This window comes from Physcomitrium patens, chromosome 5 (assembly GCF_059467195.1).
Source record: "Physcomitrium patens ecotype Gransden chromosome 5, ASM5946719v1, whole genome shotgun sequence".
Lineage (NCBI taxonomy): Eukaryota > Viridiplantae > Streptophyta > Bryopsida > Funariales > Funariaceae > Physcomitrium > Physcomitrium patens.
Genome location: NC_143414.1, coordinates 11,661,803 through 11,676,070, shown reverse-complemented (window position 1 = coordinate 11,676,070; position 14,268 = coordinate 11,661,803). Strand labels below are relative to the sequence as shown.

General features: G+C 35.2%; 1 long non-coding RNA gene across 1 annotated transcript; it reads right to left on the bottom strand.

The window, feature by feature from the left end:
* Nucleotides 1-6,529: 6,529 nt before the first annotated feature.
* Nucleotides 6,530-9,804, bottom strand: LOC149989277 (uncharacterized). The gene is made up of 2 exons (XR_016502973.1): nt 7,968-9,804; nt 6,530-7,456 (listed from the first exon to the last, which is right to left on the bottom strand). It is a non-coding gene; the product is annotated as an uncharacterized LOC149989277 (long non-coding RNA).
* Between the last annotated feature and the right edge of the window lie 4,464 nt (nt 9,805-14,268).

The following is a 14,268-nucleotide window of genomic DNA, read 5'->3' as shown; positions in this document are numbered from 1 at the left end:
TGGTGGAACACCATTCAAATGCTAGAGAACCAAGAATTACCTTATCCAAGAAATTTGATGGTACGAGATCAAAGTTTTGAGGATTCATAAATCAAGTACAATTGGCAATCGAACTTCAATTCCAAAGCTATCCAATTTCAGGATCACAACTCAAGTTTATTAGAACACTAATTTTTGGTTCTGTATTATCAAGGTTTTCATCTTTTCTTGAACGACAAGATCCAATATTGGATAATTTAGAAGCTTTCTTGATAGAATTTCGATCTATGTATGGAAAATATGATGCAGTTTGTGTTCCAACAAATAAGATCTGTAACTTGGGACAAAGAAATCGATCTGTAACAACATATACTTCACAATTTTGACAACTTGTGATTGATATCAACTTCTCAACACAAATCTTCAGAAGTAAAAGATATTTATATTTGTGGAGAATCAAAACACATTGCTTACCATTGTCCAAAGAAACAATGCAACCACAAAATGAAGAATATGGCTGTCAAAAAAGATAATATGTCAAAAAATGAGTTTGTCTAGCTACAATAAGAATCGTGCGGATGGAACCTTGACAACATCTAGTAAAGGCCCTATTCTCTCCTCAAAATCCTCTCCTTGTTTTACATTAAATGTTATTTTAGGACCTAAACATTATAAAGCCTCTTCCTTGTTAAATTCACGAGCTTCAGAGTATTTCTTAGATGAAGAATTTACTAAAAGATATAGTATATCTTTAGTAAAGAAAACTAAACTTGTTCATGTAGAAGTCATAGATGGTTGTCCATTATCTTCTCGAGATATTACTCACGAAACCCTTCCTATAGAAGTAATAATCAATGGTCATAATAGCTTTGTAGTATTTAATATCATTAGATCTCCCTCTAATCTAGTGACTTTTGGTTTATCGTAGTTAGAAAAATACAATCCTCAAATAGATTGGATTTCTCGAACTCTTACTTTCTCTACAAGTATAACTACTAGTGTAGTTAATCAAGTAGAGAGTCATAAGTTCAGTTCAATTAAACTTGTGTTTATAGGTACAAAAACTTACTTATATGCGGCTATGAAAGAATCACCATATATTATTTATGCCACACCCGTTTCTAACAGTTCAAAGACTTCACATGGCATTCTAAGCCAATATTAAGAATTTCAAGATGTATTTGAAAAAAAGAATGCGAATACACTCCTGGAACTTCGTTCCTATGATTACTCAATTGACCTTCAAGAAGGAGCACAACCGCTATTTGGACCAATCTACAGTTTATCACAAAATGAATTGACTAAACTCAAGGAATATATTGAAGAAAATCTAGCCAAGAATTTCATACGCCATTCTAAATCTCTAGCAAGAGCTCCAATTCTATTTGTGAAGAAAAAAGATGGATTATTATAGATTTGTATTGATTATTGAGGACTCAACAAGATTACTATCAAGAACAGGTATCCACTACCTTTAATATCTAAACTTCTTGATCAGTTGAATCAAGCTAAGTTCAATACAAAAATAGATCTTTGGGGAGCATACAATCTAGTACGCATCAAAGCAGGAGATGAATGGAAGACTGCATTTCGAACAAGGTATGGACATTTTGAATACAATGTCATGCCTTTTGGACTTACAAATGCACTAGCAGCTTTTCAACATCTAATGAATGATGTTTTTTTGAGAGTTTTTAGACGATTTTAAGGTCTGTTATCTAGACGACATCTTGATCTATTCTAAGAATCCAGAAGAACATGAACTTCATGTTCGTCGTGTGTTACAAAAATTAAGAGATGCAGCACTCTATGCCAAGATAGAAAAGTGTGTATTCCACACTAGTCAAGTCGATTTCTTAGGTTACATCATTTCAAATGATGCACTTATAATGGATCCTAAGAAAGTTCAAACTATTATACATTGGAAGATTCCAAAAACGGTAAGAGATGTCCAATGTTTTTTGGGATTTATCAACTACTATCGGATCTTCATTAAAGACTTCTCTCGAGTTGCAGCTCCACCTACACGTTTGACTTGTAAAGACAAACTCCAATGGAATCAAGAAGCGGAAGTTGCTTTTAAATCTTTCAAGACAACGTTTGTTTCTACACCAATCTTGTATCATGTTGATTATTCCAAAGCATGCTTTATGAAAACAAATGCATTAGACTTTGCTCTGGGTGCGATTTTGTCACAAATAGGAACAAATGACAAACTTCATCTAGTAGCCTTTCATTCAAGAAAATTCTCAGCAGCAGAAATCAATTATGAGATCCATGACAAAGAACTTCTTACAATTGTGGATTCTTTTCAAGAATGGCGTCATTATCTAGAAGGCGCTTCCAATCCAATCACCGTGTATACGGATCACAAGAACCTCGAGTATTTTATGTCACCACATGTATTAAATCGTCATCAAGCTTATTAGAGCATGTCTTTATCAAGATTCGAGTTCATCATCACTTATCGACCAAGAAAATAACAAGGTGTATTCGATGCCTTGTCTAGACATTCTTATGTTCACCAAAAGAAAGAAATGAAGCTTTTGAGCAATAAAAAATAGTTCTCTTGAAGCCAGAGCAATTTCATCTTTGAGCAATAAAATCAACATTGACTGTTGATTTAACTTTTCTCAAGCAAGTCCAGTTAAGTATGTCTTCAGACCTTCTTGTTCATGATATCAAGAATAATTCTTCTAAATCTCATGATTCCTCTAAATTCGAGTTCAAGAACAACCTACTTTATTTCGAAGGACACTTATATGTTCCAGAAGGAGAAGCACGTTTACTTGTTCTTCAAGCTTGTCACGACTTTCCAGCATTACAATATTTTGGATACAATAAGACTTTGGAGCTGATATCTAAGGATTTTTGGTTGCGTCAAATGTGGAAGGCAATGAAAGATTTTGTACAATCTTATGATGTTTGCTCAAGATCAAAAACTCCTCATCATCGATATTTTGGACTTCTTCCGCCATTACCTACTTTAAAACAACCATGATCTTCTATTTCTATGGACTTCATCATGGATCTTCTAATCTCAAGTTCTTATGACTCTATATTCGTGATAGTAGATCGTTTTACCAACATGGCATATTTTGTACCATATACAAAATCTATCATAGGTGAAGAAACAGCTAAGCTCTTTCTTGACAATATCCATCACTATCATGGATTATCCAAGGATATTATATAAAATAGGAGAACTCAATTTATATCAAGATTTTGGCGGATTCTTTTTAAGATTCTAAAAGTGGATATAAAACTATCTTTGGTATTCCATCCTCAAACTCATGGACAAATGGAGCATATTAATCAAGTTTTGGAGCAATATTTAAGATGTACCATTAACTACTAACAAGATGATTAGACAACTCTTTTGCCATTGGTAGAGTTTGCTTACAATAACACGGTACATTCTTTTACAAAACAAACACCTTTCTTTGCTAATTATGGTTATCATCCATGACTTGATACTTTTGACTTTTCAAAAGTTGATAATCCTGCTACTAAAGATTTGGCGATTTATTTGTCAGAGCTACATGCAACGATGAAGGCGTAGTTAAAAGAAGCTCAAGAACAACAAAAGGTCAATGTAGATGTCTTTTGAAAGGAACAACAACCATTTCACTTGGGTGATAAGGTATGACTACTTTGTTGCAATATCAAGACCACTCGTTCTTGTGACAAGTTGGACTATCGAAGGCTTGGACCATTTTCTATTTCTGTACAAATCAATCCAGTTGCATATCGTTTACATCTACTAGAGTCAATGAAAATCCATCCATTATTCCACGTATCTCTTCTTGAACCATACAAGATAGTGGACATACCAAGAAGATGACAAACTCCACCTCCTCCTATAGAAGTGGACAATAATGAAGAGTTTGAAGTAGAAGAAGTCTTAGATTCAAGGCGACACCAGAATAAATTAAAATATCTTGTCCACTGGCGTAGATATGATATTAGTGAACATACATTGAAGCTAGTAAAAAATCTTACAAATACAACAAAGGCGATGGAGGCTTTTCAACGATAACATCCATCAAAATCAAGATGAAAACCTTCTTTATAAAAGAAACAACAACTAGGCAAGATAACATTCTACTTTCAATCCTTGTTTGTAGCTTCTTTGTAGTTGTGACGCTTAGGAGATGGAGAACCAACAACCAACAAATTCGACTCAAGAGCCTTCATTTGCTGACCTATTGGACGAGACATTATAATTGCCACAACATTCAAGACAACACAATCAAGATGAAGATCTTTAAGAACGACATGTTCTTCCTTGAATAGATGGCGAGATACAACACGTTTGATATCAAGACTTGGGAAGGGACTTTCAATGTTTGGTGATTTTACTAGACGTAGGAACAACTCTTGATGGTGTTCCAAATGTTCTATTCGAAGAAAGTTATGAAGGCCTCAACAATGATCAAATAACTGGGTGATCTTCCCCCCTTAGTATCGGACACTATTGATGGTTGAGAGGCCCTATCAATCATCTTCGAAGAGAACAAAGATCAGAGTATGTGGTGAATATAATTCGTCGCATCATACATTTCTTCAATATATGATGTCCGCTCTTCGTTGAATTTGTCCCTACAAAGGAGGTAATGTCATGGACATAGTCATGTAAGCCAATAATTACATAAATAAATAAATAGAAGTAAGTAAAAGTAGATAAAAGTAATTTAATTCTATACTATTTGATATGGAAGCTTTCTAGAAGCTTCATAGACGCTGTTTTGACTTTATAGGTGTCTTTAATTGACTTTTTGGATTAGAAACGTGGTCAACAAGTTGGCCATGTACCACACATGTTGTTAGCTTGAAGACGAAGCAAATAATGTGGCCCACACGTAGAAAAATTTGCCTTGTAAGTCAAGGCATGTGTCCTACAAAGTCAACGTATATTGGAGGTCCTATAGAACGTTGCCATGTAGCCCCTAGTTAGATAGTATATATAGAGTCAAGAATGAAGCCTTCTTCACTCTTATCAATGCCTTTCTTGTTTCCATTCTAGTTTCAAGATTCTTCATATTTTCTAGTCTTTGGCAATAGCCATTCTAGTTTCTCTTTTAATATACATAATTTTTTATTTGTATTTTGTTACCTTTCTTTGAGTGAAGGCTCACTTGTCTAAATTGCTTTTTCATCGAGTTCTTTCCCTTGACATGTGCTTAGAATATGTTAAAGAAAGAAGAATAGTATTAGTGGAGAAGAAATGGCGTCTTGGTAAGTCTTAGAAGCAATTATTTTAGTTTGTTTAGTATTTTTACTTATTATGGAGGAGTAAGGATTAGTTACTAAAATAAATATTTATATTGATCTTATATCTGTATGTATTACTTATCCAAAACTATAAATGTTAGTTAGTAATTAAAAGAAGCATGAGAAAGAACATCATGTCTTTTTAGTTATTTATATAGAAAGTAGATTTTATAGTAGATTTAAATTGATTCAATTACTATAAAAAATAAATAATATAATAAATTATATCCTTAAATTACTATTATCATTATAAAAATATTATAGAAATTTTTAGAATTTATTTAGAATTTATTTAGAATTTTTAGTAGATTCAAATTAATTTTTATCACTATAAAAAATCATAAATATAGGTAAATATCTCTATAAATGGATATTAGAATTATAAAAATATTATAAGAATTTTTAGAATTTATTTAGAATTTATTTAGAATTTTCTATGAATTTTTAGGGTAATTTTCTAAACCTTAATAAAATTGAGTTTTATCACTTGAAAAGCCATTATGAAGAAATGGAGCAAGGTTTGAAGGCCACACAATGTTTCTAGGCTAATTGGGTGTTTTTGAACACCATGGTGAAGTCAAAAATGCAAAAATATTAATTCTACTAATAGAAAATAGGAGGACTAGCAGCTAGTATAGTCCTTCTAAGAAAGGAGGTGCACAAGTCCCATATGGTTTGTAGCACCTTGGATATAGGTAGGAAGATAAGACTAAGGCCTCAAGGCCTCTTTAGACAATCCATATACACTACATGTGAGCCTTGGTGAGGTTCAAACCCTTGATCTATTAACAAATTATCCTTGAGGTAAAATATTTTCACTTAACTTTCCATTTATTACTTGTTATTTTCAATCCTTCATAACTTACTCATAGTAACTCGGATTTACATATTTTTTATGTCATTAAAAAGATAAAAAAATATCTTTCTAAAAATATACTTTTTACTTTTATTTTTTATTTTTTATTAGGTGAAAATCCAGTGAACAGATTGTGACTCGTTTTGTAGTGTACAATTACTTGATTACTCTTGTTTCTTTTGTTTTGTATTATTCTTCTTTAGTTCTTATTTTTTGTTACTTTTACTTCACACCATCCATTAAAAGCAACTCTTAATTGAGGCCATCTTGTAATTTGGGCTATGGGGTAGAAATTTACACTCGGAGTTTGTTCGTGACATTACTTCTCCTTCTAGAGACTAGTGTCAAGGACAAGAACTCGATGAAAGCTAAAGAGTAAGTGAGACTTTTCTCAAAAAGAAATAGGACAAAATAGAAATATGTATATTAAGAAAGAAACTGGAATGGCTATTGCCAAAATACAAGAAAACTAGAGACCCTTGAAACTTAGACTAGAAGCAAGAAAGGAGTTGACAAGAGTGAAGAGGGCTTCACTCTTGCCTCTATATATACTATCTAACTAGAAGCCACGTGGCGATGTTCTATAAGACCTCCAATATATGTTGACTTTCTAGGCCACATGCCTTTGCTTGCAAGGCAAGTTTTCTATGGATGGACCACGTAGTTAGCTTGTTCTTTAAGCTTCCAACATGTGTGGCACATGGCTAACTTGTTGACCAAGTTTCTAACCTAAAAGTCAACTATAGACTCCTATAAAGTCAAAGCAGCGTCTATGAAGCTTCTAAGAAGCTTCTCTAGAAGATATTACACAATTAACCTACTTTTATCTACTTTTACATACTTTTATCTATTCATATAGGTAATTATATGTATGTCCGTGACATTACCCCCCCTTCTAGGGACGAGTTCCACGAGGAGCGGTGATTATATATTGAGAAAATCTAATATGCGGCGAATTGTATTTGCTACATACTCTGATCTTTGTTCTCTTCGAAGATAGTTGATGGGTCCTCTTAGCCATCGATAGTGTCCCATTCCAGGGCGAGAAGACCACCCTGTTATTTGATCACTGTTGAGGCCTTCATAACTTCCTTCAAATAATACATTTGAAACACCATCAGGAGTCGTTTCTATCTCCAATAATATCACCAAACATCGAGAATCTCTTCCAAGGTCGTGATACCAAACGCGTTGTATCTCACCATCTATTCGAGGAAGAACATGTCGTTCTTGAGGATCTTCATCTCGGTTGCGTCGTCTTGAAGGTTGTGACAATCGTAATGTCTCATCCGGTAAGTCAACAAACGAAGGTTCTTGAGTTGAATCCGCTGGTTGTTGGCTCTCCATCTAATTAGCGTCACAAATGCAAAGAAGTTACAAACAAGGATAGGAATTTGAATGTTATCTTGCCTCAATCTTGTCTCTTTTATAAGAGAGGTTTTCATCTTGGTTTTGATGGATGTCGTTGATGAAAAACTTTGACTTTAGCTGATGCATTTGCTAGATTCCTGGATGGCTCCCATGTGCGCTCACTAATATCATATCCGCGCCAATGAACAAGATATTCTAGCTTATTTCGGCACCGCCTTGAGTCTAATATCTCTTCCACCTCAAATTCTTCATTATTATCTACTTCTATAGGAGGCGGTGGCATTTGTCTTCTTCCTTGTATATCCACTGTCTTATATGGTTCAAGAAGAGACACGTGGAATACAGGATGGATCTTCATTGACTCCGGTAGATGTAACCGATATGCAACTGGGTTGATCTGTTCAGAAACAGAAAAGGGGCCAAGCCTACGATAGTCCAATTTGTCACAAGGTCGAGTGGTCTTGATATTGCGACGAAGTAGCCATACCTTATCACCCACATTGAGTTGTGGTTGCTCTTTACGATATACATCTGCATTTATCTTTTGTCGTTCTTGAGCTTTCTTCAACTGCGCCTTCATTATTGCATGTAACTCTGACAACCGATTTGCCATATCTTCTGCTGCAGGATTATCAACTTTTGAAAAATCAAAAGTATCAAGTCGTGGATGATAGCCATAATTGGCAAAGAAAGGTGTTTGTTGCGTGGAGGAATGTACCGTATTATTATAAGCAAACTCTGCCAATGGCAGAAGGTTTGTCCAATCATCTTGTTGGTAGTTGATGGTACACCTTAAATACTGTTCCAAGACTTGGTTTACGCGCTCTGTTTGTCCATCAGTTTGAGGATGGAAAGCTGAAGATAGCTTTATGTCCACTTTTAAAATCTTGAAAAGAGTCCTCCAGAATCTCGACACAAATTGAGTTCCCCTATCCGATATGATATCTTTAGGTAATCCATGATAGCGATAGATATTATCAATGAAAAGCTTAGCTGTTTCTTCACCTGTGATAGATTTTGTACATGGCATAAAATGTGCCATCTTGGTGAAACGATCTACTATCACAAATATAGAATCATAAGATCTTGAGTTTGGAAGATCTGTGATGAAATCCATAGAAACAGAAGACCATGGTTGTTCTGGTATAGGTAATGGCTGAAGAAGTCCGTAAGGTCGATGTCGAGGAATTTTTGATCTTGAACAAATATCACATGATTGTACAAAGTCTTTGACTGACTTCCACATTTGTGGCCACCAAAAATCTCTTGATATGAGTTCCAGAGTCTTATTATATCCAAAGTGCCCTGCTGCTGGAAAGTCATGACGTGCTTGAAGAACACGCAAACGTGCTTTTCCTTCTGGAACATATAGGCGTCCTTCAAAATATAATAGATTATTCTTGAACTCGAACTTAGAAGAATCATGAGACTTGGAAGAATTATTCTCGATATCATGAACAAGAGGGTCTGAGGACATACTGGACTGGATTTGCTTGAGAAAAGTTGAATCAACAGTCAATGTTGATTTCACTGCTCGGAGATGAAATTGCTCCGGTTTCAAGAGGACCGTTCTTTGTTGCTCAAAAGCTGCATCTCCTTCTTTTGGTGCAAAATAAGAACGTCTAGACAGGGCATCGGACAAACCTTGTTGTTTTCCTGGCCGATAAGTGATAATGAAGTCGAATCTTGACAAAGACATACTCCAACGAGCTTGACGACGATTCAACACGCGTGCTGACATGAAATACTCGAGGTTCTTGTGATCTGTATACACAGTGACTGGACTAGAAGCGCCTTCTAGATAATGACGCCATTCTTGAAAGGAATCCACGATCGCAAGAAGTTCTTTATCGTGGATCTCATAATTGATCTCGGCTGCTGAGAATTTTCTTGAATGAAAAGCTATCGGATGAAGTTTGTCATCTGTTCCCATTTGTGATAAAACTGCACCCAAGGCAAAATCCGATGCGTCTGTTTCCATAAAAAATACCTTGGAAAAGTCAACACGATATAAGACTGGTGCAGAGACAAACGATGTCTTCAAGGCTTCAAATGCTGCTTCCGCTTCTTGATTCCATTGAAATTTATCTTTACTAGTCAAGCGTGTAAGTGGAGCTGCAACTCGTGAGAAGTCTTTGATGAAGATCCGATAGTAATTGGCAAATCCCAAGAAACATTGGACATCTCTTACAGTCTTTGGAATCTTCCAATCCATGATTGTTTGGACTTTCTTAGAATCCATCATGAGACCATCATTTGAAATGATGTATCCTAAAAAGTCAACTTGAGTAGTGTGAAATACACACTTTTCCATCTTGGCGTACAATCCTGCATCTCTAAGTTTTTGTAATACTTGACGAACATGTATTTCATGTTCTTCAACGTTCTTGGAATAGATCAGGATATCGTCTAGATAGCAGACGACAAAATTGTCTAAGAATTCACGAAATACATCATTCATGAGATGTTGAAAAGCAGCTGGTGCATTCGTGAGTCCAAAAGGCATGACATTGTATTCAAAGTGTCCGTACCTGGTTCGAAACGCAGTCTTCCATTCATCTCCTTCTTTGATCCGTACTAGATTATATGCTCCTCTTAGATCTATTTTTGTATAGATCTTAGCTTGATTTAACTGGTCAAGGAGTCCTGATATCAAAGGTAATGGATACCTGTTCTTGATTGTGATCTTGTTGAGTCCTCGATAGTCAACACACATTCGTAAAGATCCATCTTTTTTCTTTACGAATAAAATTGGAGCTCCTGCTGGAGATTTTGAATGACGTATGAAATTCTTCGCTAAATTCTCGTCAATATATGTCTTGAGTTCAGCCAACTCATCTTGCGATAAACTGTAAATTGGTCCAAATGGTGGCTGAGTTCCTTCCTTGAGATCGATTGAACAATCGTATGGGCGATGCTCAGGAAGAATATCTGCATTCTTTTTCTCAAAAACGTCTTGATAATCCTGATATTGACTTGGAATGCCACTTGAAGTCTTTACGCTTTCAGAAATAGGTGCAGCATAAATAGCAAAAGTTGATCCTTCTTTTGCTGCGTGTATAAATGCTTTTGCACCTATAAGTGCGGGTTTTTCTATACTAGACTCATGGTTTTTTACTTGATTAATAGAACTGTTACTAATGCTCCGAGGAAAATCAAGTTTACGAGAAATCCAATCTATTCGAGGATTATACTTTTCTAACCATGATAAGCCTAAAATTACTGGATTAGAGGGAGATCTAATTATATTAAAAATTACGCAACTACTATGACCATTTATTACTACATCTACAGGAAGTGTTTCGTGAGTTACATCTCCAGAAGACAACGGACGACCATCTATAACTTCTACGTGTACAGGTTTAGTTTTTTGTATTAATGATATTCTATGACATCTAGCAAATTCTTCATCTAAAAAACAAGCTGAGGCTCCTGAATCTATCAAGGCAGAGGCTTTGTAATTATTAGGTCCTAAACGCACATCTATTATAAAACAAGGAGATGGTTCTGAGGAGAGGATAGGACCTTCATTAGAAGTTGTACAAGATTCCAGCCGCACGGTCCCTATTGTAGCTGGACGTACTCGTTTTCCGACATACTGTCTTCTTTCACAGTCGTACTCCTCATTTTGTAGTTACGTCGCTTCTTTGGACAATGTTGAGCAGTGTGCTTAGGTTCTCCACAATATAAGCACAATCCTCCTTGTCGACGACGAGACTTTTCTTGCTCAGTAAGAGGTTTGAAACGTACCGCATCAATTTGCATATCCTCTACTTCCGAAGGTATGTGTTGAGGAGACGTCGGTGTTGCCATTGAATTGTAGTAACGTTGAGGCCCACTTGTACGACTCTCGGATCGAAATTCAAAAAGTCGATTGTCGCACTTCACAGCAAAGTCAATTGCTTGACTCAATGTTTGAGGATCAGGTAAATTAAGCATCAATTTCTTTACCTCATATTGTAATCCGTAGAGAAATTGACTCACAAGTGCGGCATCATCCCACTTGATATCAGTTGCAAGTTGTCGAAATTGCGAAGCATATAATGTTACTGATCGATTGCCTTGTCGCAAAATACGGATCTTGTTGGTTGCAACACGAATTGCATCATGTTCTCCAAACATGGATCGAAACTCCGCCAAAAAAGCCTCCAGATTATCCAATATTGGATCTCGTCGTTCAAGAAAAGATGAAAACCATGACAATGCTGAACCTGAAAGGAGTGTACCAATGAATCTAACTTGTGACCCTGGAGTTGGATAGCTCTGGGGTTGAAGTTCAATTACTAGTTGGACCTGATTGATGAATCCTCGAAACTTGGATCTGGTACCATCAAACTTCTCGGGCAAGGCAACTCTCGGTTCTCTAACACTCGAAGGGTGTTCCATTCTGGGAGAAGGGACATGGTTTGGTGTAGATGTTGAAGCAGCCCCAATCATCTCTATATCTTCACTTCCTACCATTCTTGTTGCTCCTTGTGGTGGTAAATTGAGTTGATGCATCGCAAGCATTAACTCCCTCAATTGCTCTTGCATCTGTGCCATTGCACTCTTCATTTCAACAAGCTCTGCCATAGTAGCACTTAGAAAAGAGAAGATGTCTAATAACGCTCAAAACAAATAGAAGAGAGGAATTGATAACAAAGAAAATACTAAGAACAATATCAGTTTAAAAGAGGGTAATCCGCAACTTCTAATGCGCTTATGTCTTATCAAGAAAAAGGGGTAATCCACTCTTAATCAAGAAAAGACAAAGCTCTGATATTGTAAGTGTACTCTTGTCAATCTGTCAAGGACAAGAACTCGATGAAAGCTAAAGAGTAAGTGAGACTTTTCTCAAAAAGAAATAGGACAAAATAGAAATATGTATATTAAGAAAGAAACTGGAATGGCTATTGCCAAAATACAAGAAAACTAGAGACCCTTGAAACTTAGACTAGAAGCAAGAAAGGAGTTGACAAGAGTGAAGAGGGCTTCACTCTTGCCTCTATATATACTATCTAACTAGAAGCCACGTGGCGATGTTCTATAAGACCTCCAATATATGTTGACTTTCTAGGCCACATGCCTTTGCTTGCAAGGCAAGTTTTCTATGGATGGACCACGTAGTTAGCTTGTTCTTTAAGCTTCCAACATGTGTGGCACATGGCTAACTTGTTGACCAAGTTTCTAACCTAAAAGTCAACTATAGACTCCTATAAAGTCAAAGCAGCGTCTATGAAGCTTCTAAGAAGCTTCTCTAGAAGATATTACACAATTAACCTACTTTTATCTACTTTTACATACTTTTATCTATTCATATAGGTAATTATATGTATGTCCGTGACAACTAGTTCTATGAGGAGTGGTCTTCATATATTAAGAAAATCCAAGATCCGGCGAATTATATTTGTCACATACTTTGATCTTTGTTCTCTTTGAAGATAATTGATAGGTCCTCTCAGCCATTAATAGTGTCTCATATCAAAAAAAGAAGACCACCTTGTTATTTGATTATTGTTGAAGCCTTCATAACTTCTTTCAAATAAAACATTTGAAACTCTGTCATTAATTGTTTCTACTTCTAATAAAATTATCAAACATCGGAAGTCTTCCAAAGTCGTGATACCAAATGCATTGTATCTCGCCATCTATTCGAAGGAAAACATGTCGTTCTTGAGGATTTTCATCTCGATTATGTCATCTTGAAGGTTGTGACAATCGTAATGTCTCGTTTGGCATATCAGTAAATAAAGGTTCTTCAGTCAAATCCACTAGTTATTAATTTTTCATTTGTTTAGTATCATAATTCCAAAAAAGCTACAAAAAAGGATTGTAAGTAGAATGTTATCTTACTTAGGTCTTATTTCTTTTATAAGAAAGAACTTCATCTTGATTTTGATGGATGTCATCGATGAAAAGTTTCTACTTTCTTTGCTGTATTTGTAAGATTCTTTGTTGGCTCCCATGTGGATTCACTAATATTGTATTCGCACCAATGAATAAGATATTCCAACTTATTTTGGCGTTGCCTTGAGTCTAAGACTTCTTCCATTTCAAATTCTTCATTATTGTCCACTTCTATAGTAGGAGGTAGTACTTGTCTTCTTTTTAGTATGTCCACTATCTTATATAATTCAAGAAGAGATACATGGAATACTCGATGGATTTTCATTGACTTTGGTAGGTATAAACAATATGCAACTGGATTGATTCAGTTGCATCATAGACTTGGACCATCATAGGCTTGGACCACATTCATCTTTTGTTGTTCTTGAGCTTCTTTTAACTACGCCTTCATTATTACATGTAACTTAGATAAATAATTTGTAAAATCTTCAGTCACAAGATTATCAACTTTTGAAAAGTAAAAAGTATCAAGTCGTGGATGATAATTATAATTAGTAAAGAAAGGTATTTATTTGTAGAAGAATGTACTATGTTATTATAAACAAACTCTGCCAATGGCAAAAGAGTTGTCCAATCATATGTTAATAATTGATAGTATATCTTAAATATTACTTCAAAACTTGATTAATATACCTTGTTTGTCGATTAGTTTGAGGATGGAATGCCGAAGATAGTTCACTTTTAGAATCTTAAAAAGAATCTATCAAAATATTGATAAAAATTGAGTTCTTCTATCTGATATAATATCCTTGCATATTTTATGATAACAATAGATGTTTTTAAGAAAGAATTTAGTTATTTCTTCACTTAGGATAGATTTTTTATATAATACAAAATGTGCCATCTTAGTAAAATGATCTACTATTACAAATATAGAGTCATAAGAATCTAAGATTGGAAGA